This window comes from Neovison vison, chromosome 8, assembly GCF_020171115.1.
Source record: "Neovison vison isolate M4711 chromosome 8, ASM_NN_V1, whole genome shotgun sequence".
Classification (NCBI taxonomy): Eukaryota; Metazoa; Chordata; class Mammalia; order Carnivora; family Mustelidae; genus Neogale; species Neogale vison.
Window position 1 is genome coordinate 87376378 of NC_058098.1, and position 25870 is coordinate 87402247.

Consider the following 25870-nt stretch of genomic DNA (forward strand, 5'->3'; position numbering starts at 1 on the left):
AGCGTTTTTGTGTCTATATTCTTTAGGGATATTGGTTTGTAGTTTCCTTGTAGCTATTTTTTTTTTAATTAAAAAAAATTTTTTTTTTAGTTTTATTTATTTGCTTGTCAGAGAGAGAGAAAGCACAAGTAGGGAGGGCAGCAGTCAGAGGGAGAAGCAGGCTTCCTGCTGAGCAGGGAGCCCAATGCGGGGCTCCATCCCAGGACCCTGGGATCATGACCTGAGCGGAAGGCAGACATTAAACAGACTGAGCCACCCAGGCGTCCCCCTTGTGGTGATCTTATCTGACTTTATTATCAGGGTAAGGCTAGCCCTATAAAATGAGTTTGGAAGTGTTCCTTCCTCTTTGATTTTTTTTTGGAAGAGTTAGTGAATAATTGGCATTAATTATTCTTTAAATGTTTGCTAGATTTCACTAGGGAAAGCCTCTGGCTCTGGGCTTTTATTTGTTTGGAGATTTTTTTATTCTGACTCAATCTCCTTACTCATTATTGGTCTGTTCAGATTTTTCTATTCATGATTCAGGTTGTGCGTTTTTAGAGCTTTATCCATTTCTTTTATTGGCATATGATTGCTCATAGTAGTCCCTTATGATCTTTTCTATCTGTGATACTAGTTGTAATGTCTCCTCTTTCCATTCTGATTATATTTCTTTTAATCTTGTCTCTTTTCCCCTTAACCTAGCTAAAGGTTTGTTGACTTTATCTTTTCAAAAACCAGCTCATAGTATTGTTGATTTTTTTCTGTTGTTCTTCTGGTCCCCGTTTCACTTATTTCTGCTCTGATCTTTGTTATTTTCTTCCTTCTGCTAGCTTCGGGCTTGGTATTTCCTTCTGTTCTGAGTTCTTTGAGGTATAAAGTTAGATTCTTTATTTGAGATCTTTCTTTTCCTTAATGTAGGCATCTGTCAGTATAAACTTCACTTTTATTTTATTTTTTATTTTTTGGGAAGAGAGAGTGCTCACTTGAGTGAGTTGGAGATTGGGGAGGGAGGGGCAGGGAGAATGGAAAAGAGAGAATCTTAAGCAGGCTCCATGCTCAGTGTGCAGCCCAATGCGGGGCTTGATCCCACGACCCTGAGATCATGACCTGAGCCGAAATCAAGAGTCAGGTGCTTAACCAACTGAGACACCCAAGTGCCCCAAAACTTCTTGTTTAAAATTGCTTTTGTTGCATGGCTTAAGTTTTGGGATGTTGTGTTTCCATTTTCATTTATTTTGTTTCATTTGTGTTTTTTGGATTTTCCTTTTGATTTCTTTTTTGACCCACTGGTTGCTCAGGAGTGTTTGTTTAATTTCCACATATTGTGAATTTTTCAGTTTTCTTCCTGTTAGTAATTTCTAGTTCATACCATCATGGTCAGAGAAGATACTTGGTATAATTTCAATCTTCTTAAGATTTTAGTTTATTTACTCTTAATTTTAATCTTAGTAAGACTTGTTTTGTGACCTATAATATTATCTACCCTGGGGAGTATTCGGTGTATGCTTGAGAAGATTGTATATTCCACTGCTATTGGATGGAATGTCCTGTATAGATTTATCAAGTCCATTTGGTCCAAAGTGCAGTTCAAGTCCAATGTCTCCCTATTGATTTTCTGTCTAGATGATATATCCAGTGTTGAAATGTGGGTATTACGGTCTTCTACTATTATTGTATTATTGTCTATTTTTCCCTTCAGATCTGTTAGTATTTGCTTAATGTATTTAAGTGTTCTGATGTTGGGTACATATTTATTTATGATTGTTAAATCTTCTTGATGAATTGATCCCTTTATCATTATTTAACGGCCTTTTTTGGTCTCTTGCTACAGTTCTTGGCTTAAGACCCATTTTGTCTGATAGAAATACAGTGACCCCTGCAGTCTTTTGGTTTCTGCTTACAGAGAATGTCTTTTCCCATCCCTTCACTTTGAGTCTATGTGTGTTCTTAAAGCTGAAGTGAGTCCTTTAGGGGCAGTGTATAGTCGGGGCTTGTTTTTTAATCCAGGGATGGCTATTTTAATACACCCTAGCTGGTCTGGCTCTCCCAGTGTTGCCACTTCTCCTCCTCTCACCACAGCTTCCTTTACAGAAAGCTTTGAGTCCTCTTGGGGCTGGGTGGTCAGTTTTGTGCCACACCCAATTCTCTGCTGTGTTTCTTCTACAGAATCTGTGACTCAAAACTGAACATAGACCCTAGATCCTCTTCCCCTTGGAATAAATTCCAGGACTTCCTAAGGCAGCCATTATCAGCATATGTGTGTGTGTGTGTGTGTGTGTGTGTTTGTGCACATATGTGTGTGTAGTATTATCAACATCTAGCTTTCTAATAATAAACCTTTAGGGACGCCTGGATGGCTCATTTGGTTAAGCCGCTGGTGGTTCAATTGGTTAAGCTGCTCCCTTCAGCTCAGGTCATGATCCTGGGGTCCTGGGATCGAGTCCCGCATCGGGCTCCTTGCTTGGCGGGGAGCCTGCTTCCTCCTCTCTCTCTCTCCCTACCTCTGCCTGCTTGTGTGTACTCTCTCTCTCTGACAAATAAATAAAATCTTAAAAAAAAAAAATAAATAAACCTTTACATCATCGAAGTCAAAGGGGGCCCAGACCCAGAGATCTTTACATAAATAGAGTATCCCTCCAGTTCCTGGGGTGGGCATGCAAGAACGGCCTGAGTATGAACCTTGTGACACATAGTTATATAGCTTGTATCATGTAGAGTTTTATCTTCCATTTTCCCCACCCTCATTGCTTGTAAATGGTCCTTTTTGGCCTGGTTTGCTTACCTCTGCTTGTGCAGATTCTAATCTTCCCAGAGTGGGTGGAATTGTTATTACATGGATGTTTTAGGATCCGTATGGGTGAGGGTGCTCTGAATATATACTCCATTGTGGAAGTGACAGTCTGGATGAGGAAGTGAGTAGACCTGCATTAGCATTCTCCTGTACCCAGGACTCCCGTGAGCTGTGATGGAAAGAGCAGTGTGAATGTTGTTACATACTCAGAGAGGAGCCATTTCAACTCCCTTTGTGAGTGGCCTTTGCTGGTACCTCGGCTACTGGCTACTCCTCAAGTTGGGGAGGTTTTTGTTCAGGAAGGAGGGAACAGGTATGGAGGAATTCCCCTTTTTATCGTTCCAGAGCTGCTAGCTCAAAGAGGGGAGCATTTGTATGCTGGTCACAGGCCCAGGCAGATGGAAACTTTCTGAGGCACCTGTTTTCCAGCTGTTGGCACCCCCTATGGAGGCCAGAATGGATGTGAGTAGATATAAAAATTCCACAAACTCTATTTAGGATGTTAGTAAGTAGCCAAGTAGAATACTTGTTTAAAGAAAACCAGTGCCCAGGGAAATTTATATATATGTCACATTTTGCCCAGGGTGCATGTATTAATCTTGTAGTTGAACGAGTGAATTGGTATTGATCTAATATGATACTATATTCAGAGTTCCCTAGGCCTATTTTCCATTTGGAGTGAAATCAAGAAGATTAGGACACGAGCCTTGATGCTTTTTTTGTTCTGTGTCTTGTAAAAGACAAACCCCTTGTGTTTTGGGATGATATCATTTTCTTTTTGGGAGAAGAGTAGGAGATTAGTATTTGTCTCTCACCTTAAAGTCTGGCTTTTGATTTAATTATCCCATAGAAGTAATCTTTTGGTAGGACCTTCTTTCATAGCTTTAATGCCATTTCTGATTTTGCCTCTGCGGTTCCTCCGAGTGTTCAATTAGGATGACTTACGAGAACAAAGTGGGGGAAGTGGCATTGGATATCATACCAAAGCCATTTGTGCTATCAAATAATGACGGCTCTTTTCTAGAAACACATAATTATGTTTGGAATTCAGGATAACATTCTCCTGTATTTCAAAATCCAGGCCACAAACAGATAAAATATCAGGGGAAAGAAAATGCTTTTGATGTGTCAGAATTCATTTATTTTCCAACTTGTAATGCTTTGTCTTACGTATGTGAATGAGCACTTATCAAAACATAAGAAGCTTATTATTCAAATATTCCATTCTGAACAATTGTCCAAATTCAGTTTAATATGGCCTATTAACATGAGGAATGTTGAGAAAGGATCCCAAGTAGATTTTAGGAGGTGATTAGAAAACTAAATTAGGCTTTGTTCCTAAATATTTAAAGAATATTTACTTAAGTTATAAAAGTAATACACAAACAGATACATCATGTAAAAAAGCAAACATAATGTTCTTAAATACTTAACAGCATTGGGACAAAGATCCCTCTCTGAAGGAAATTTGGGAATCTGTCTTTTCATGGCTAATAAGCTTGATTTGGCATTTTTTGCAGTAAAATAATTTGCAGCTGCCCATTAAAATACATAATTTATTATTTAGGATTTGCTGCTTTTAAATATTTTGCATGTGACTTGCTCTCTTTAGTAAGAGGAAGATTTATAATGCAGTTTTCTAAAGTGTAGCACTTCTTTTCTGCTCATTAACTTGTCTGTTTTTATGTTTTGCCCTGTTGAATCAATCATGGTGAGGCTTTACTGTTATTTCCACGTGTCTTATCTTCCCAGCTAAAGTGTGAACTCCTTGAAGAGTGTAAATCTATATCCTGTACTTTTTGTGTTCGATATTCTTCAAAGGGTATCATACACAGTAGGTGCTCACTAAATACTTTTCCTTATTGATGTGCAGGTTAGCATTAGATTAGTTTAAATTTGCAACACAAGGACATGGCCGCAAATGTTGCTCTTGGGGAGGGATGGTGGTAGTGTGAATCTTTGTTATCTTCTGGTTTGCTTGTGGTTTGGTAACCTCAAAAGAATAAAGAAATTGTGGCTGATTGAAAGTGGTAATTTTCATCTTTGATTCAGGGTTTTCTTTTTTTTTTTTTTTTAAGGTTTTATTTATTTATTTGACAGAAAAAGAGCACAAGCATGGGGAGCAGCAGAGAGGGAGAAGCAGGCTCTCAGCCAAGCAAGGAACCCAACATGGGGCTCGATTCCAGGACTCTGGGATCATGACCTGAGCCAAAGGCAGACAATCCACTGAGCCACCCAGGTGCTCCAATTCAGGTTTTCATTTTATGAATATTTTCTTTGGAGTGGTTATCTGAGTATTTCAATTTGAATGAGGGGGTGAAAAACAAAGTCACTATTTCTTTATGCTTCTCTTACCTGTCCCATTCTACTTTGTACACATATGGTCACTTATGCAGTATACTTCACCATTTCCCCCTCTTCTGATTATAGGCACTGATTACTAGGGTAGACTCGATAGCAGATTGGCTGAATATACCAACAATGTGGTTTATCCTGAGCCTGGGCACTTCTCAGGTATTCCCAGCCATTCACCTACTCACGTGCTGAGGACCATTAACAACAACAACATTAACAAGCACGTGCTGATCACCCATTAAGTGGCAGGCATCGTGCAGCCCCAGAACTTGAGTGGGGACAAAGCAAACATACTCTGACCCTCTGGGATTTGTATTGTTGGACTCTGTCAAGATTATTGACAGGGTCCTATTATTGTTAGGGCTCTGTCTTTAATACATTCCCTTGTAGGGAGGATGTGAACTGCTTTAAGTCTGGTGCTTTCAGGGGGAAAATTGGACCTCTTCAGACTGATTCGCTGAGTAACTGTTCCACTCTTCACTTGACTTAGACAGACTTAATTTGGGTTACATTAAAAAAAAACAAACCAAAATCAAGTTGACTTTTCCATTCTAGGGAGAAAGGTGCTTTAATGTTATTTATAAAATAGAAAATTACATGTAAATTATATACCTCACCTAAGAGTTTCTTGGGTGAGAGATTCTTGGGAAGAATTATAGTTCCCTACAATTCTAAGTAATGTACAAAAAACTATTGAAGTTTTTCCCCTTTTGTCCATGGAAGTTGATGCTGTGGTGAGGGTATCTTGTTTGACTTGTTTGAAACAGGGATGTTTGATTTGTTAGTAACAGAAGAAAATGTGACCACAGTTTCAAGGACGTTTCAGTACAGCTTGGCAGCAGTCCTTGATAGCTCTCCTGTTATGTTTTTTTGGGTAACATGGATGGAGAAAACAATGAAGATGAAATTTCCAGGAAATAACCCAATCAGGTGTTGCTTAATGGAGTCTACTGTCATTAAAATCCAATTCGATTCATTTGGAGAGTGAAATATCACAATTGCAACTACACCATAATGGCTTTTGGAAGATGGAATTTGTATAAGCTGGGTTAATCCCTTGATCACCAATTCAAATAAAAATAGATAAAACATGAGGAGGTTGGCAGGAGCAAAGAACTGGGAATAGCAATGGTGATGCCAGAAGGTGTCTTTCCTGCCAAAGGGAATTGGCATAGGAAAGAGTCTCTGAGCCCAAATCCTGGAAACCACAAGCTGGTAGAGACGGAAGACAGATTGTCCATGTCCAGGCAGGGAGCTGGAGCTCTGCTGGTCCAGCCAGAGCACAAGTGAATCGCCACTCTGACCTGCATGCGTGGCCTTGTATGCAGAAATTTGATTTCTTTCCATTTAGGGTCTTGCTTTCTGTTAGCCTGCAAGAAATTGAATGGCTTGTATGAATAAGTTATATCTTTGGAAAACACAACAGGCAGAGTCTCTCTGAGGGGGAGCTACTCCCATTTTGTGGAAGAGGCCGTTACAATGTATAATTAGAGAGCTGTTCTGTGAATTTTAACTTTATGCCTGGAAATGGCACCCTGGAGTTCTGAAGGGGATAAGAACTACCAAAGTCCTAGTAGACTTTCAGGGCATAACTTTGACATAGGCTAGATTAGTGCTACTGGCTGGACTGCACTTAACTGTGAGGCTCTTACCTTGGACTGGAAATACTTGACAATCCCCAATAATTAGCAGGAATTGGGATGAAATTTGTCTCTGCTTGACCAATTCTTCTAAGCTATTACAAGTGAAATGGAATTTCAAGAGCACATTTATATAGTCCTCGATGACAAACTTTTAACTACCTCACATACAAAAAACTGGCAAAGTATTTACAGTTGTTAAAGGTATTCATTAGAAAAGACCCTATAAGAATTTCTACCAGGCTGTACTTGGTTGCCTGTACATTGGGCAGGATGCTTTAGACTGCAAATTACAAAATGATTTAAACAATACAGATATTTTGCCATCTTACATAACAAAAAGAGCTGACATAGGATAGTTTTAGAATTGGTTCCAAAAATCAGCACCTCAAAAACATCCCCTTGGTCTCATATTCTTGTCCATTTTGCCCTTCTCAATGAGCTTGATACCTTCTCCTGGTACCAAGATGGCTGCCAGAGTTCTGGCATCAAAATGGATACAGCCATTTCCAGGAGAAGAATATTCCCCCTTTGTGTTGCTTTTTATTTTTATTTTTAAGGTTTTATTTATTTATTTGACAGACAGACACAGCGAGAGAGGGAATACAAGCAACGGGCATGGGTGAGGGAGAAGCAGACTCCCTGCTGAGCAGGGAGCCTGATTCGGGGCTTGCCCAGGACCTGATCATGACCTGAGCAGAAGGCAGCCGCTTCACGACTGAGCCACCCATGCTTTGTAGAATAAAGGAAACACTTCTAGAGACCTCTCAGCTGACTTCCCGTCACATTTCATTGGCCAGGAATAGATCATACTCCCTTCCTAAGTCAGTCAGTAATGAGGTGAATGGGATCACATTGACTATGTAGATCTATAGAATAATCAGGAGTTATTCCTGGGTCAAGTTGGGAAAGAGGTGGGTGTCTGAACAAAATCTTATACATATGTACATACATACACACATGTATGCATGACTCTCTGAAAATAACCAACTGCAGGAGCTCTCCAGAAGCAGATACTGAGACAAAGTTTGGAGTGCAAGATGTTATGAGGGTTCAGTTCCTGTGATGGGAAGGGGAAAGAAGTAGGAATGGGGAGGAGAAGCAGCTGAACTGGGGTGCAGGCCTGACAGAGCCTTGGCCAAACCAGGAGAGTTCTGGAGCAGTTATTTCCCTGGTGTATCCTGCATTGAGTTGAAATGGCCAGGGTTTTATACCTATCAGATAACTCACCCGCTGTGGGCTGCCAGGTGAGACCGCTCTGCAGCTGATCAGAACTGGGGGATGGTGCACTCCCCACAGCTGGGGGATCTGGGTGCTAGACCCCCATGTGTACCACAGCCATGAGTGTCTTGTACAGCCCATTGTGTGCAGCTGCATAAGTGTGAAAAAAAAATGTAACCATGGTTTAAAAAAAGGATTCTATGGTCTTTTCTGGCTATTAATCAACACTGTTCCTCTTTCTCTGTTTCCAGCCTCAGTTGTTGTGAAGCTGCAGGGGATTTACTGTCTATGGTCTCTGTAAGGGTCTATTCAGCCAGAGCAGCCCCACACCAGTTGAACTGCCATTTTGCTGTAAAGCTTAAATTGACCTTGCCCCACGCCCCCAGGGGAATTTATTTAAAAGCAAGACCAGGAAACCAGTCCCACGTGACAAAGTCCAAGTACAAGGGTGGGTCAGGCCAGGTGGGGGCACATACTGTCTCCTAGCTACCAAGGAGTATGGGCCTCCACGCTTTGGGAGCCTTTTGGCACCAATCCTAACCAAGGTGTGTGATAGGCTGGTTCAAATGTCTACTAGGGTAAATTGTAATTCAGTTGGTCGCCTAGCATCACTGTGGAGTTCCGTGTGTGTTACAATCTCATTGACCACCTGTGTGTGGTCTGGCCCAACCATGTGGCCTTTGCTCTATAAAAGTTAGTCTGGGGGCACCTGGGTGGCTCAGTGGGTTAAGCCTCTGCCTTCAGCTCAGGTCATGATCCCAGCAAGCCCCGCATCGGGCTCTCTGCTCAGCAGGGAGCCTGCTTCCTCCTCTCTCTCTGCCTGCCTCTCTGCCTACTTGTGATCTCTCTGTCCAATAATTAATTAAAAATTTCAAAAAAAAAAAAAAACCTCTTTAAAAAAAATAAATAAAAGTTAGTCTGGAAAGCAGGGAGGGGTTGTCTTCTCTGTAGGGGCGGCCGTGACAGGTCTGTCTGACGGTCAGTCTGATTCCTGATGCTTGGCGCAAAATAACGCTTTGCTTGACCTTCACTTTGTATCAGTCTCGCTCCTTTAATCACGGACCCATTATTGGGGGACCCAACTTTGGGGGGACCCAACAGTCTCCATGTTTGGATCGTGGATGTTTGGAGCTCAAACAGCTCTGGGAGTTCACCTGTTCAGTGAGAGAACCCAGTAAGCTGGGTCAAACAAGCTAAAACCCAGATGAGTTCTGGAACTGAACTTGTAACCTTGCTTGTAGTAGGCCTTTAATGAATTGAATTTGAATTGAACTGTTTCAGAATATGAACTGGGGCTTAGAACCATGTTCTCCTGACTTCTAATCCAGTGTTTTTTGTCTGACCCGTGCTGCTCTGTGTGTGCATACATGCAAGCACGCACAGATGACAGAGAGACAGAGACAGAAAGAGAAAGAGAGTGTGTTCAGGGAGGGACAGAGAGACGGAGAGATAGAATTCAAACAGTTTCAGTCGGGCAGTCTGGGTTTTATGATATCATGTATACTTATAAGTCAGGCAAATCAGAAATATTTGAAAAATTGGAGACAGCTTTACCTGGTTTTCAAATAGGTTTTGTTTTATGGGCTGTATTTTGGTCATAAACTCAAAGTTAGGTGGGACAGTAGCTGCTAAACCCAGCAGATTATTGCCATGGGGCAGTGCAGACCAAGTTGGCTTGATCCTCTGCTTTCTCAAGAAAAGCTGAAGATCTGTATTTTTTTCCAGTGGTATCTCCAAGATTTTTAATGCTGATCCACAAATTTTTGATTAAAAAAATTTTTTTTTATTACTATGCAGCCCACTTGAAACATGCTAGTTTGCAGACTCGAATCCAGGGGTTCACAACCAGAGGCAATTTTATCCCACCAGGAGACATGTGACAGTGTCTGGATTTATTTTTGGTCATCACAGTGAAGTAGGGAATGCTGCTGGCTGGCATCCAGAGGCCAGGGATGTTGTTACACATCCTACAATGCACAGGACATTCTCCACAGCAACGAATGATCTGGTCTAAAATGTCGATAGTGCTAAGGTTGAGAAAATCTGCTTAGTCAGCGTGTTAAAGGAGAAAAACAGAAACTGATCCTTTTTCACTGGGATATCCTATTTGAAAGTTGGCAGCTGGGACCTGCCTCAGAACAGGGAACAAAAATCTCAGGGCTTCAAAAATCAGTGCCTTTTCAAATGGTGACTGAGGTGCCAATGGACAACTAAGCATATGAAAAGATGGTCAACATCACTAATTACCAGATAAATAAGAATCAAAACCACAATTGATACCTCCTCACACCCATTAGGATGGCTGCTATTTAAAAAAAATAAGTAAGAAGTGTTGGCTGGGATGTGGAGAAGCTGGAACCCTTGTGCACTTGGCGGGACTAAAATGGTACAACTACTATGGCAAACATTATGGCAGTTCCTCAAAGAATTAAAATTAGAACTACCATATGATCCAGCAATTCTGCGTCTGGTATAGATCCCAAAGAATTGAAAGAAAGGTCTTAAAGAGATATTTGTACACCCAAATTCATAGCAGCATTATTCACCATACCCAAGAGGTAGAAGCAACCCAAGTGTCCATTTATGGATGAACGGTTAAAGAAAATATGGTCTATACGTATAATGAATCCTACACAGCCTTAACAAGGAAGGAAATCCTGGCACATGTTACTATGTGGGTGAACCTTGAGGACACTATGCTAAAAGAAATAAACCAGTTAGAAGGACAAAAACACTATCATTCCACTTATATGAAGGTACCTAAAGTAGCCAAATTCATAGATACAGAGGGTAGAAGGATGGTTTCCAGGGACTATAGGGAGGGAGAAGGGAACTTATTGCTTAATGTACAGAGTTTCAGTTATGCAAAAGATTCTAGAGATTTCGTTTTATAACAATGTAAATATAGCTAAGACTACTGAACTATACACCTAAAAATGGTTAAGGTGGTAAATTTGTGGTATGTATTTTTTAGCTGTAATAAAAAAGGCAACAGAGCTGAAAAATAATCTACCAATAGAAATTCTAATCTCATTGTATGTGATATTGGTTATGCCAAGATATTTTTGAAAAACAAACATAAAAACAAACAAACAAAATGCATTGTTTGTAGAGACTGTGGTCACATTTTTCTCTGCATTTCAAGAGAGGAACATCTAAAGCCTGAGTCCTCTGGTTGAATGACAGGTGGTCAGAATTACAGGGGTTATCAGGGCTTCTAGCCTCCCAGACCCCTCAGGGTCCAGTGTTCTGAGGAACTCATGTGATCAGGTCACCCAAAAGTCTCCTGCTCTGAACAGCTGGTGGGATGACTCCCCCTTTCTGGTGGACAGAAAAACTATCATTGTTATGTATGTCTCCCCACTCCATGGTGAGAATGATACTAACTCTATACTCTGAGACTTCTAGAAGTTGGCTTTCTAAAGTCTCTCTCTCTATAAAAAATTTCTGCTGTATGTCTTAAATACCTATTCTGAAATCAATTACAATGTTTGTAGACAGTGAATTTAGGAGGCCATTCCTGTTGCCTGAGTGAACGGAGAGAAAGGTGGGGTAGAGGGGAGTATTTCATACCCATACTCAGGTTGTCTCCTTCGCCCTACTCTGAGCTCCTTGAGGCAGGGTCTGTGTCTTCATTTTATGCCACCAGGCTTGACTGGCCCATGCTCCAAGAGGAGCCACCAAGAAAGCATTTGAATCAAGGAGTAAATGAACGAGGGGGTGACTTGACCTCTTTGTTTCTTCCCACCTCTAAAATACGGTTAACAATTCTTAGGGTTGACCACAGGCAAAATTGTGACTTAAACTAAGTTTTCCTCCATTCCCTTCCTCCGTTCCCATTTTCTTCCCCTACTAAAAACTGCTCTCAGGAGATGCTCACCTGTGGTTTTGCCCTGCATTACACACTGGCCAGTGGGTTATCTTTCCAAAGGCTATTTGCTTCTTAAGCCTTATCTGCGTTGTGGAACGGAAGGGCTCTTTGTGAGAGGGATTTTCAGGTGCAGTTCGCCGGGAGGGATTCTCTGAGGCTGGCGGTCCCATCCTGGGCCCCCAGATGCGTTGAGTACATAATCTGCTTTGCTTACACTGAGGGCTGTCCCTGATAATCCCCGCTCCACCTGCATCACCCGGCTGTCAGGAGGATAAAGTGGGATGATAGATGGAAGAGCACTTTGAAAAGTTAAAAGCTCCTCACAAACGCAGGTTGTTATTGTAATTAATCCACAGTGTCAGAGAGGCACTCTTCTTGAAGGGTCCCGTCCCACAGGAGATGGGGGGGAGGATTTGGAGGGAGGTACCATTTATTGGTTTCTTGTTCTTAGAGCAACAAAATTTCCCCTCCCTCACCAGTGTGCACTGAGTGAATAGGATGAAAAGTTGTTTTAAAAATCAGCATGGATTAGAGGCTTCCCCCTCCCCCTCCAGAGCCTCTAAAAACTATAAACTTTGTTTTGTCATGTTCATTGCCAAATGACAGAGAGCCAATAGCCTTAATTTTTCTCTCTGTTCCCACATCTCTTTCTCTACCCTCTCACCCCCCTTAATTATTTTAGAACAAGTCTCAGCTTGGAGTTGATCTTCGACTTCTGGAAAGCTGAATTGGTTCCTACGTATTTGGCTTGGCTGAGTGAGAGGAGAAGGGCTTGCTTCTGCAGGAAAAAGAGAGGGGTGCAAGCTGGGGGGAATTTGGGGAGCTAGGGAGAGACAGGGGCTTTAGTGCAAGTTTGAGCACTCTCTCCCTTGGCCAGCTCTTCTGTCTTCTGTTTGCAGGTCATCAGCCCTCCCTGGGTTGGGGGTGGGGTAAAGTCTGGAGAGAGGGCTTGAGGCCTTTGGTCCTGGATCTGATTAGGATTCTGACTGTTGGTCAGATTTCATTAAATACGGGGCCGTTGCTGGAAAATAAATCATGAAGCAGGCAAGAGCTTTCTGGTGGTGATTTGTTGTCTTAGAGGAAGGTAGCTGTTTCCACTGTTCTCAGGTGGAAGGGGGAAGGTCCTGCTGCCTTTCCCTCATTGCTGGCTGTTTTCATCATTTTCTTGAAGGAGGCTTGTACATGGTGGAGTATTAGCCAGAGGTCATGTGTTGGCTGGAGTTCCTGGGGCTTGGTGGGGCAGCACAGGAAAACCCTGGGTGGGGGTCACTGAGATCCCATCTTATGTCCTATCAGACAGCAGGCAGGGTGAACACTACTGTTTTTTGAGAGCAGCCCCAGCTGTGAAGGGCCTCTCCTGGCAGTTATCTGGGGATGTGGGCAGGCCAAGGAAACATGGCTGTTACTGGGTGAGGCATAGGAAAAATTATCTTCAGAACCTTCAAGGGTTTTGCTGAGCGTTTCCAGAATGTGACTTCTTTTCTCTTGTTCTTCCCATTTGAGTGAAAATTCCTTTCTCCCTTGTCTTTCCCATCCAAATTCAACTCACCGTCCAGGGATTGGCTGAAATCCTGCTTTCTCCCATACTTCTTGAATAGTCTTGTCTTTGCTTCATGAATACCCAGAGACCTATTTATACCCACCACATGAGTAGGCTCTTGATTATCTGAAATTCCATGTATGTTGACCCTTATGAATTTATTTTTCTCTTACCAGTTTATTATGTATGCCTTAAGCATTGCTTGCTGACTATAATGGTTCCTTCTTGAAACTGTTCATTTCTTTAGGACAAACGATATGCCCCATTCCTTTTATACACCTTCCAATTCCAAACTTCACACAGAACATTGTAAACATTTTTTCTTAAGTTTTTATTTATTTATTCGACAAACAGAGACCACAAGTAGGCAGAGAGGCAGGCAGAGAGAGAGGAAGGGAAGCAGGCTCTCCGCTGAGTAGAGAGCCCCATGCGGGGCTCCATCCCAGGACCCGAGGGTTCACGAGCCCAGCCGAAGGCAGAGGCTTAAACCACTGATCCCCTCAGGAGCCTCTGTTGTAAACATTCTAAAACCCATTACTTCCTTTTTTCTTTTGGGAATACAATTTATGTGAAATAAAGAGTACAGGCATTGGGAAGGAAGATGTGCTCTCAGGAGCAGATAAGGTCCCAAGGCAGTCTCTCCTGCACGGATGTGTCCTCACTTCCTCATCCTGTGCCAGGAGGAGGCATCAGCACTCTCTTCACAGTCCGACAGATCTTTTCAGGCACTATAAATCAGTAAGAGCTGGCTCAGTGCTCTGAAGCATATGTGGGGAACATGGGGGCTTCTTTGCAATTCTTTCCTTCCATTTCTCTGTCTTCCCTGAAATGGCCCAAGTAGGTAAGATGTGATGTAGTGGGGTAGTCAAAGGGCAGGGACATGTCTAGGGCGTGAGAGATAGCTGTTGAAAAGTTTGCCATGCTGGGGGAATTGGATAATCATGCTCGGATGGCGGTCATGCAGGAAGGCCAATAAAACGGCACTTTGTCCCTACAGCGTTCTAGTACATAGGAGTCCAGGTCTCACATTCTTATTTCCTGGCCCAGGTATGACATCGTGCAAGTAGGTTTTACATTTTGGTGTGTGCCTGTAGGTACAATCAATGATGTGATTGTTTTTCTCTACCCCAATTCATACCTGGATCTCTAAGATTTTCCTATTCAGAATTGTTTTAAGAGATTAATGTTAAAATAGGACCAGTGTTCACTTCCCTGGGGTGTAGTGAATGCTGCTGGTGCCCCCTGAGATCTCTTTGAGTGCCCGCAGCCCAGCCTTACTTGCTTCCAGGCTGACACCAGTGGTCTTCACAAGATGTCCTTGGGCCACTGGAATCACACTAATCCCTGCATAAAGAACCAGAGTGCCTGGGGGTTGACGTCCACTCTGAGGTTGGCAGCAAGTGACTGACTGTGTGGGAATAAGAAGACCCAACACCCTTGCCTGGGTGTGAGACAGTTTGTGCTCTAGAATACTCCATGAATCAGGCTGAGGCTGAGACTTGGGGTCACTCCCCTGCTCAGGTCTTTCGCTGGTCTCCTCCTGCTTCCCCTACCTCCTTCTCCGGGGAACCCTTCATTGGTATGTTCCTGGCAAGTGAGTCATGGTCTCAAGGTCTGATTGTGGGGAACCTGATTTAAGATGAGAGTGGTACAGATGATTGGTGGTGGGAGTGAAAAGGATATAGATGAGGGATAATCCCAATTATGGTTAAAATCAAGCTTCACTGAGTCTTGATCTGGCGGCACACAGCCCTTGTGTCCACCAGAGTGGGATGTGGAGCATCTGATTACCTAGCAATGCTTGGTAGTTAGTACTGTCAGGCTGGGGCTGCTAGTGGTCTAGAGAGGAAGATTCCAGATTAGGGCTGAGAATCTAGGTGGGAAACAGTCAATTTATGTAGCGCAGGTTAAATCACTCCTGGAAGACAAAGGGATGGTTGTAGTTGAATTTCTGTTTCTGGGATTGAAAGTTGGCCTTAGCCATGGAGGTGTCATGTTGGCCTCGATGAGCAGAGGGGAGATTTTGCCTGGTCCCCGATTTATTGCTCTCTCTGGACACTGAGGTGAAAAGACTCAGGCTTTGAGAGTAAATATTTTCTTCCTTTAAGGAAAATTCAAATTCGCAGTTTTTCATATTAAAAGACAAAGACAGGGCACCAGCCTGGCTCAGTTGGTAGAGCATGCGACTCTTGATCTTGGGGTCATGAGTTCAAGCTTCATGTTGGGTGTGGAGCCTACTTAAAAAAAAAAAAAAAAAGAAGACAAAGGCATATATTAATTTCCCAGAAATTCTAAGTTGAGATGAAAAAACTTATCTGTCTTGGCTAAGCAGTTTTTTCTCTCTCCTGCTTCCACCACCCTTTAAAAAAAAAAAAAAATTCTTTAACACTATCATATGAGTCAGAATGGGTGTATCACTTTTAATTATTGTTGATTACCATTCATGTTGGAACAGCTACCTTGTAACGCCATCTCCTATCAGGAAATAAATGCCGGCTTAGTGACCTGCGTGAGATAGCTGGTGACCCATCCCACTGGGGAGATGGCAGGCAGCCGTCTGGCGCTTGTTGAATTAAGAAGTGTGACTACAGTAATTAGCAGTGAGTTTCCAGTCCAGGATAGAGTGGATTCAGGGCAGAGCACAGTTGTCTTACAGGTTGACCTCTGTGCGGGAGAAATGAGGGATTTAGGATTGGGGCCTGGAGGGGTGGGGAAGGGGTCACGAGAAAGAAGGTCAATAGCAAAAACCAATTTGACATCCCTGCGCTTGTAATAGGATTTACCCAAGGCTTGCAGACCTTGGAGGTGTCACCTATGCAAAAGCTCATTGATAGTTCTGCAGCCCTGGAGTGTGTACTTGGGACCAGAGGAGTTAAGTCCTGACTGCTTTGCCTCTAGTATGTGCTTAATGGAACACAAACAAAAAGGAAGAGACGCAGTGTTAAAATAGAACTAGGGCACAGATTGAAATGATACGTGATTACTAGCAGTTGTACAATTTATGGGAAAAATGTGCACACAGGTCTTTTAGGAAGTGTAAATAAAACAGATGGATTTATGGAGGGGGGAAGTATGCTTTACACACCCAGCTCCTATATCAACAAATGTTGCCCTCAAGGTAAAATTTTTTATAAAAAGTTCTAAGCTTGTATTAGTCACCCCCATTTATTTTTGGCATAATTTGTGCACTATTTGGAAGTTGGCAAGAATGGGAATGTTAGGGCCAACATTTGGTCTTGCTTCAGGAGTTTCTATGAATATGAATGCCTGAAGTTTACATAGGCTTATGCCATCTCCATAGCAACGCATGTTTGTTGTGAAAATCTAGCCTTTTAAAGTCAAGAATCTGTATGTTAACCTCAAATTCAGCACACTATCTAATTCTGGTGTTTTAAAACACTTTTAGGACTGTTGCATGTTCAGTATTGGATCAGACTGGATCGGATCAGAGGAAAGGTAATGGGTGTTCTTGAAAACACACACACATACCACACACACACTCACGCACAATCATACTCACTGTGAGGGGAAGCCCTTGTTTATGGCAGTTAACCTTAGCATGCCCCCAGATGGAGCCAGATGAGAACTTCCGATCGTGGAGCAGCCCAGGGGATCTGAGAGTCTAGTTTGAAGCACCAAAAGAGAAATGGTTGTTCGATTGTGGTTTTTCCCCTGGGTGTTTAGAACTTGGAGGAGACCTTGGGAGTACCCATTATTAGGCTGGCTATGGTCCTTCAGAGCCTGAAGAGTAGAACGGGAGCTGCAAGGGTATTGGCACAGATGAGGCAGAACAGCCCAAATCTTTCTGTCAGCCTGAGGCACGAGGACTCATCCCTGCAGCCCTGTCTCTCTCGGGTCTTGGTGTGGTGGACCACTTTGCTTTCCCCTATGGGATTCCTGATAGACTTCTGGTCAGATACTAGTCACGGTTGGGAACTTGTATCTACCAGTTCCTTCAGGGTAAGGAGCCGGCTTTTGGCAAAATTAAGGTGTCCCTTATGTCCACAGCCTCTGGGTTCTGATATCTTGCTTCGTTTTGGTCATGCCCTTTCCTATTCACAGTGCTTCCCAAGGGTCCTCAAACTCTCTGCCCCCGCCCCAAACTGGCATCAGGTCAACTCTTTTTTTCTGCATCGGAAAAGAGCAGTGCATTTGGCATGAGGACTTGGTTCCACATTATAATCTGGGACATGCTTTTTTTTTTTTAATTTAAGATTTTTATTTATTTATTTGACAGCCAGAGATCACAAGCAGACAGAGAGGCAGGCAGAGAGAGAGAGTTCCTCTCGGCAGTCTCCCTGCCGAGCAGAGAGCCCGATGGCAGAGGCCTTAACCCACTGAGCCACCCAGGCCCCTGTGGCATGTCTATGAACCGTTCCTGGCAACTTTTATGTCCTCCATTTTGATGTAAAGAAGAAAATAACTTCTGCTGTAATGAGATATTGGATGTGACAGAACTTTGAAAAATTCTCAGCTCTTACTCAAATGCAGGTCTGTTACTCCCAATTTAGTAAGAAATGGCAAATAGTTTTCCACTTGCATCCCAGCTTTGCCCAGTTGGTGGTAGCTGCTTGGGGTGCTGCGCTGAGGATTTGGAGATTATGTTGCAGGGAGGAGTGCTGAAATTGATTAGTGATGTCTGTCCCTGGCACAGAGAGACAGGAAAAGTGTCCTCTGAGTGTCAAGTGTTGGCCTTCCCAGCCCATTCCTTCTCAAGAGGGATAGACAATATGAAATAAGGGGATAAACTTTTATGGTAAAATTTCAGATATTGCTGCATTTGAGGAAGTAGACTTCCTGATACCTGGAATCAAGCATGTGTATGCATAGTTCTGACTTGGTCAGTGGCAAAGAATTCTCATGTTCTTTCCGAGGGCCATTCCCCTTGTTGCCTAGTAGGGAGGTGCTAGTGTGTGAGGCTAGCATCTTCTCTGTTGCTCTGTTGCTCATTTTGTCTTTTTTATACACTTGAGAAGATTCAGTTGAGCACCCGGCTCTTTGTCATTCTATCTTGACCTCTAATGTTTATTTTATTTTTACTGAGGTATAATTGACATATAACATTACATTAGTTTCAGGTATACAACCTAATGATTTGATATTTAGATATATTGCAAAATGATCACTACAATAAGCGTAAATAACATCCATCCCCATACATAGTTATGAAATCTTTTTTCTTGTGATAAGAACTTTTACAATCTACTCCTTTATCAATTTTCAAATATGCAATACAGTATTATTAACTATAGTCACTATGCTGTACACTTCATGTGACTGCATATTTGTAGAGTCATATAAACTAATGGTTTTTAACTCTATGTACAGACTCATCTGGGAAACTAAATTGTTTGAGGGAAAGGATAGTGTTCCACATTTCCTCTCCTCTTGATTCCTGGTCCAGTGTAAGATACATAATAATGAGCAAATTCTGAATCGATCATTATATATTTTTTCTGGTTATATCTATAATATTAATTTTGGAACATTTGAAAAATAAAAAAGCACAAAGAATCAAGTAAAAATAGGTCATAACTTCATAACTAGAGTTAACTACCACTACTGCTCCATGTGTTTCCTGACAGCCTTTTTTTCTATGTGCGTATATAGATATAGATTTTAACATAGTGAAGAGTATCCTCTCTACATAATTATGTAATCTGGTTTTTCCTTCTATGCTACATTATAATTACTTCTCTGAATCTTTAAATGAGTCTTGACAAATGTTAATATGCTTAAATTTTAATTTTTAAAACTTCACTATCTGTTATTTTGTGACTAAAATAGTAATATCTAAGGGTTATCAAGTGTTTCATTATCAAAAAACCCTTGAAAGGTATATAGAAAGATGTGGAATGGGAAGTAAACATCCTTTTACCCTGCGTCTGCCTCATCCCCTCACTTCCTGTAACCCCTTTCAAACAACTTCTTAGGTCTTCTTCCAGACATCAGTTTTACATTCAGAGGCATATAAAACATGTTTCATATTATTCATACCCTTTTTCAACATGATTTTTGGACTTACTATGTCTTAGACATCTTTTATATTATGGGGTTAAAATCCACCTTATTCTTTTAAACTGCTACAAGGTATTCCATCTCACGGAAAACTCATCTTTAGCCACACTCTTAGTGATAGCTATTTATGTGGCTTCCATTTTCTTGCTATTATAAACAATGCTGTATCCAACCTCTGTGCACGTATATTTCTGTGCACGAGTGTGAGTGTTTGTGTAGGATTAATTCCTGGAAGTGGACATTCTGGGTTAAGGGGAAGGCTCACATGTAAAATGTTGAAGGATATAGAATAATTGCCTTCTTAAAATGATTGGTTATCCATTTATATCTCACTAGCTACATACACATAAGTTTCTCGTTCTCTTATCAATAATGAGGTCTAAACCAAACAAACAAGCAAGCAAACAGGAAACTCATTATTATTGAGGCCGTACATTTAGCCACACATTTTTTTCTTATTCTATAAAAATTCTGTTTGTGAACTTTGCATATTTTCTGATATGTTGCTGGTAAGTTTCATATCAATATGTTCTATGTCCTCAGACAATAAGGAAAGTAGTTGTTTGCCATAAGTAGTAGAAGAAATTGCATACATTCACCTTGATTATAGTGATTTTACTTATTTCACTTAAAATGTTTATGCAATGAAATTTATTAGTTTTTCTTCAGTTATTTTAGTTCATGTTAAGAAGTCTAAATTATTCCAAGATAATTTAGAGAGCACACCAATCTTCCTTATTAGCAATTTTTTTAAAGGCCTTTTTATTTTCACGTTAAAATCATGTTATTGTAAAAAGTTGTAATGTATGGGTCTAATGTAAATTTTTTCCCAAACATTGAGCTAGTTGCTTTATACCATTTGTTGAATAATCTATCTTTTCCCATCTGATTTGGAATGTCTCTTTATGTTATACTAGATTCTTATGTATACTTTGGCCCTCTCTGAATTTCCTAGTCTGTTCCATTGGTCTGTCTAGTCCTGTTTTTGAGCCATATTGTTTTAATTATTATAGCTTTTACAATGTATTTTTTATAACAGAGAAGTCTAGAGTACCTATACTACTCTTCCTTTGAAAACAAACTTTTTGGCTATTTTCACACAGACTATTTTTCCAGATGACCATGAACGAAGTCATTTTGTCAGATCCCTCCCAGTAAAATGAGAAACAAAATTCTTTTTGCAAATTCGATTGGGATGACATTGAATTTGTAGAATAAGATAGACAAAGTTGACATCTTTACACTACTAGCACTTTCTATCCAAGAGGACAGTTTTCGTTTCCTTTTACTCAAATCTTATTTTGTGTTTTTCAGGAGAAATAAACATCATTTTTAAAGGCAATGTAATACTTTGTCTATAGATTTACCAGAGCTTATGTGATTGTTCCCTTCTTGCTGAACTCTCGGATCATTTCTCATCTCTTTCTAGAGTCAGTAATGCTGCAGTGGACATTGTTGTGCTTTCCTCTTAGATCACATTTTGCTGATGTCTTTAGAATACATTACCAGAAGCAGATCAAAGGATCGAGGCATTTTAAAGGTTCTTGATAGCTATTGAACGATCACTTTTCAAGGAAGCCCAAACAACCTACCCTCTACAAGAGTACCTTTCCTAGCTGAGTCCTCACCAGCACTTCAAATGTTAACATTAGTAGAAACTTGGCTTTGTTGATGGGATGAGGCGTGTCGTGGAACACAGCACTTGTGGCCCCTGGCTCTCTGTGAACCCATCTTTTTCTCTCTTTTGCTACATGCTTCCCCCACTAGTATGCTCAGGGGCTGTCTTCACTCTTCACTAAAGTCTGCACTGATCTGACTTTGGAGATACTTACTCTAGCAAATTCTTAGGAAATTTCAATTGTCTACTGACATCTAGAAATAGACGGTAAATTTTGAGAGGTGTCTTTTCATTTTGCTATGATACAATTGTCTAATAGCAGGTAAGATGGATGAGAAGCCCCCACCCCCTTGCAACACACACACACACACACACACACACACACACACACAGCTGAGACCCTGCAAATTGTGCTGAGTAACTTGGGGTTGAGGTGGGCTAAATGTGAGAGAGGGTTTCCAAACTCCATGCCCCAAATAGGTCTCTGGAACAGAAGGGTTCCTCCTGCTTCTCACTAGAAAATGTCATTTGGATCCCGTACCCAGACGTGTTCATTTCAACAAGCCCACGCCAAATCTCCTAGGAAAGGCTGAGATGGACACCCGGACAACCCACCTTGTTAATGCTTCTTTGGTTTGGAGTTGTTATTCACCCCTGTGTACTTTGGCAGGCGTTGAGCGTGGGAATTAGATACTTAAAATGCTCTCCTTCCATCTGAAAACCCCTTTTGCTGCCACCACCTTGCTGTAGAACCCCCTCCGTCAGGATTTTTTGGTGGGGTGGGTCATGCTTTTACAGGGCGGTTTCTTTCAGGGCAAGTCTATTAGGCTTGCAGGATGTTTTAATTGGGGTAGTATAATTGTAGGGTGCTACAAGAGCCCTGGCAAGGGATACTTTATAAATCAGATTATTATGCTTAGTTATGTTAATGGGCATTTATATGCCCTAAATCCTTCCTACAGCAATGGGATAATAGCCCTTAAGGCCATAGTTACTATTTTGGGTTGGGCCCACTTGTAAAACTGGATCTTTTTATTGTGAAGCTGTTTTTAGTTAGAGGAGTATATAAAACTCTTTGAACGACAGAATTTCAATTTTGTGGTTGCCATCTTATATAGTTGAAATGGTAAAATAACTATATATATATATATATATATATATATATATATATATATATATATAGCTTAGGACCAAACAGTTAAAGCGGCACTCCTAAATAATGGCACACTAGAAAATCCTAGTAGAATTTGTCCAAGTGTGCATCCTTCTCCCTGATCAATAATGATTTTTAGCATTTGGGAGGCAGGTTCTCTTTCTAATACTCATTTCTCAGAGGTTGCAGTTCCCCGAGGAAGATTTGGATACTGTGGCGATAGTGTGGAAGACACAGGCTGTGTGGGTTCTGTTGGCAATGTGAACATGCTGGTGTGCCTTGAGAAGAGTTATGCAAACGCATTTCCACTGCTAGACCTGAGGCAGGCAGAGCTCCTGCCTAGCCCAACATGAAGTCCCCTGGCTTACAGGTTTGGTGGTTCCCAGTAGACACATTGAACAGACTGTAGGCAGCTGACCATGCTGGTTGTGGTACCTAGATGTGGCTGGAATGGGAGACAACTGAAAACTTGGGGGGATGGGTCCTTTACCATCAGACAGAGAGGATTCAGTGCCATAGTGAGATCTCCAACTGTCTGTAAACACCCGTGGCCACCACAACAACCACTGATTCATTTTTTTCTAATCCTTTTTTCCTTTATTTACATGGAGAGAGCTGTTCCTACCTGAGTCCCATACACATGACTCAGTTCTGAGGGAGATGACTGGGAATATTTAGAGAAAGCTACTCTGGGGATGGAAACTTTGTCCTAGATACCCGAGGACTGAATAATCAGATGATAGGACAAATTTCTCATGGCCTTTCTTTCTTTTTATTTTTTCCCTAATTTTTAAATTTAATTAATTAGTTAATTAATTTTCTTTAGAGAGTGAGCAGGGGGAGGGGCAGAGGGAGAGGGAGAGACAATCCTAAGTGGACTCTGCACTGAGTGTGGACCCTGACGCTGGGGCTTGATCCTGAGATCCTGAGATCCTGAGATCCCGCCTTGAGCCGAAATCAAGAGTCAGATGCTCAACCAACTGAGCCATCCTGGAGCCCCTCTCGTGGTCTGTGTACTTATGCAAGTACCTCTGGTGACTGTGATCTCTTCTTTTCTCTGTTTTCCTTTGCCGCCTCGTCATTCACCTAGTACTAAATTAGTTAGTCTGAAGGACCAGCCATTGATGATGGTGATTTCCATGTCCCCAGTGATGCTGCCTCAATCTCCCCCTTTATTTTATATACCCCATGAGACTTGTTCCCACATCTGCTCCCAGTAATTCTATATGTGATCCAAGCTCTTCATCTGTCCTTTACTTTCTTGCAGAACAGCATCAGGCTTTCTTTTCTTTGGAGCTTTCCCTCACCATTCCGGGTGTTGGCAGGCATTAATTGTATCGGTCATTTAGGGTTTGTATTTCCCCTCAGTATTGCTAAAGCAAAGAGGAGGTATATGTAGTGGTTAAGAGTTTAGCCTCAGGAGTTGGGCATACCTGATCTGTGTCCTTGTTCTGTCCCCTGTTGAATGTGTAACACTGGATATGATCATTTACCTCCCTAAGCCTCAATTTGTCATGGAAGACTAGAACCTACTCCAGTAGGTAGTCATGAAGGTTAAACAAGATTCAAAGCCATTAAAAACTCTTATCATAATGGCAGTGACTAACAAGACCCAGGAAGTGTTAGCTGCTATCATCATTGCTATTATTATTACTTTGCCAGATGCATCATGTCCCAGATATCATCATGAGACCCTTGAGAGTTCCCTTGTATCCAAAAGAGCACTTAGACCTGCACCTACAGGTAATGATGTTCAGGGGAGGCTGGGGATGGTGTAAGCCTCCTCTCTTACCGGTTTGACCCTTGGATTCCTAGAACAGGATATTTGACAGCATGGAGACCCTCCTGAGGTTCTTGGCAAGTAAAAGATAGCATGTTCTTTAGGAAGCAAATAAGGGGACTGTCCACTGATCTGCAGTTTCCTGTGTTTGGGGCAGAGGTTGGGAGGAGGTGAGTGTGGCAGGAGAGATGAGGGCTTGCAGAGGTGGGAAGAACATCTGGAAGTCTGTTTTCCCTTTGTCTATCCTATAACTTAGGGTCTTTGGAGGCCACATGGTTTAGGGAAAGAGGGTGATATTGGACTCAGAAGGCCAGGCCTTGGAGGTCCTACTTCTGTCAATTGCCCATTACATAAGACGAGGAAATTCACAGTCTATGGAGACACCAGTCTCCACAGCTGTGAAGCTGGGCTGTGGGGGAGTCGGTGAGGTAGTTCCTGTATAAGTACTGTGTGAAAAAGGACACACACATTAGCTGTCATCATTAGACACATCCTGTATTAATAGCCTTGACTTCACTAGTGTTCATTGTTTTTCTTTGCTTCTCATCCTGTTCTTCCCATCTCTTTACTTGCCCTTTCTCCTCCCTCTTCTTTTCCTGGTGCAGATCTTTAGTCTGCAGGGAAACAGCAGAGTGAAGTACAGCTTCAGATTTCTGGCCAGGACCTCTGCATTGCTCTCACTCCCTCTGCTCTCCCCCATACCTTCAGACTGGCTCAGTGCTGAAGCTGGGGTGTTCCAGATTCCTGCTCAGAGCTCCTTCTCCTTTCATGTGCATTCCTGGGTGTTTGCTCTGCTCTCCCCACTGACCATATATTCGCTTGAGGCAAAGATTATGATCTCTGTTGCTTTGTACAAGGCAGGCATGCAGTAGGCAGTCAGTAATTGTTTACTAAGTGGCACTGCTTGCTAGGAGATGGAGGAGAAGAATGCCCTATAGCCTGTGGATTGGTAGCCCCAGAAGGCATGCTCGCATCCCCAGAGGGACATAGGCTCAGGCTCCTGACTTCTCTTTTGCATCAAAGATACCTGAGTGGTAGTCCCAGGAGGGGGAGCTGGGTAAAGTCTGGAGAACACTTGGCAGCCAAAAGATTGTTTTTATTTTTGGAAGTATCAATAGCAGAAACCATCTTATTACTATTAAATAATTAACGAATATATAACTTAGTAAAGACTAACAATGAGAAAAGATTTAATTAAAAAATACAGATTTTTTTCAACAGAAACAGCTGTAGATATAGAGTTACAAAAATAAGAGAAGTAAACTATGAATAACTTTACCCTACTAAATTTGTAAACCCTATATGAAACAAGAACATTTAGAAAACACTATTAAATGTCTATGTTGGTGAAAGAATACATAGAAAACTCTAATAAACAAAGAAGCACCAAAAATTGAAATAGCTCTCAAAGAGCTCCTCTCTAAAAAGGCATCTGGCCCAGACAGTTTCATAGTTCAATTCTAGCAACCTCAAAATAGAAAAGAGAAAAACAGTCAAGCTGCTTCTCTTATTTTTTTTTCTTTTTCCAATTTATTTATTTTCAGAGAAACAGTATTCATTATTTTTTCGCCACACCCAGTGCAAGCCGTGCCCTCTATAATACCCACCACCTGGTACCCCAACCTCCCACCCCTCCGCCACTTCAAACCCCTTAGATTGTTTTTCAGAGTCCATAGTCTCTCATGGTTCACCACCCCTTCCAATTTACCCAAAAGCACATACCCTCCCCAATGTCCATAACCCTACCCCCCTTCTCCCAACCCCCCTCCCCCCAGCAACCCACAGTTTGTTTCGTGAGATTAAGAGTCACTTATGGTTTGTCTCCCTCCCTATCCCATCTTGTTTCATGGATTCTTCTCCTACCCACTTAAGCCCCCATGTTGCATCACTACTTCCTCATA